The following is an 833-nucleotide window of genomic DNA, read 5'->3' on the forward strand; positions in this document are numbered from 1 at the left end:
CCCAGGATAGCTGTCCAGGTAGCAGATAAATCTTTGACATTCTTGATTGACACAAAGACCATTTGGCATTAAAAAAAAAAAAAAAAAGCCTTTCAAAACCAAAACAAGTGATGTATAAATATCCCACTTTGATAGGAACAGATATCATCGAGCTTCTGACCTTTCCAGCTCTGGCCCATTTTGATTAGAGGTACTCTCTTTTCTTTTCTCTTTTGATTTTTGTTTTTCAAGACAGGGTTTCGCCGTGCGGTGGTGGCACACGCCTTTAATCCCAGCACTCGGGAGGCAGAGCCAGGCGGATCTCTGTGAGTTCGAGGCCAGCCTGGGCTACCAAGTGGGTCCCAGGAAAGGCGCAAAGCTACACAGAGAAACCCTGTCTCGAAAAACCAAAAAAAAAAAAAAAAAAAAACAAGACAGGGTTTCTTTGTGTAGCCCTGGCTTTCCTGGATCTCGCTCTGTAGACCACGCTGGCCTCAAACTCTCAGATCTGCCTGCCTCTGCCTCCCAAGTGCTGGGATTAAAGGTGTGCACCACTGAGGCCCAGTGGTACTCTCTTCCTTAATAAACATTTTGTTTTCTGTTTCTACCGTTATCCCCATGTCGCTGGCCCAATTCTTTGTTCTGAGATAGAAGAAAGTGGACATCCTAGTGGGCATCTGCTGGACCCTGATACCCATCTATAACACTGCTGTTTTCCATCCAGTGCTACATCTCCCACCACCTGCATCCTAATTAAAAAGGATTTATGCCAGTTATAATGCTTAGCAAGAGATATGAGAATGGTATGATGATAATTTCAAAGTGATGCAGTGCTTTGTATAGGGTATTCAGTC

Source organism: Peromyscus californicus, unplaced genomic scaffold (assembly GCF_007827085.1).
Source record: "Peromyscus californicus insignis strain IS unplaced genomic scaffold, ASM782708v3 Scaffold_20__1_contigs__length_68692818, whole genome shotgun sequence".
NCBI classification, from domain to species: Eukaryota; Metazoa; Chordata; class Mammalia; order Rodentia; family Cricetidae; genus Peromyscus; species Peromyscus californicus.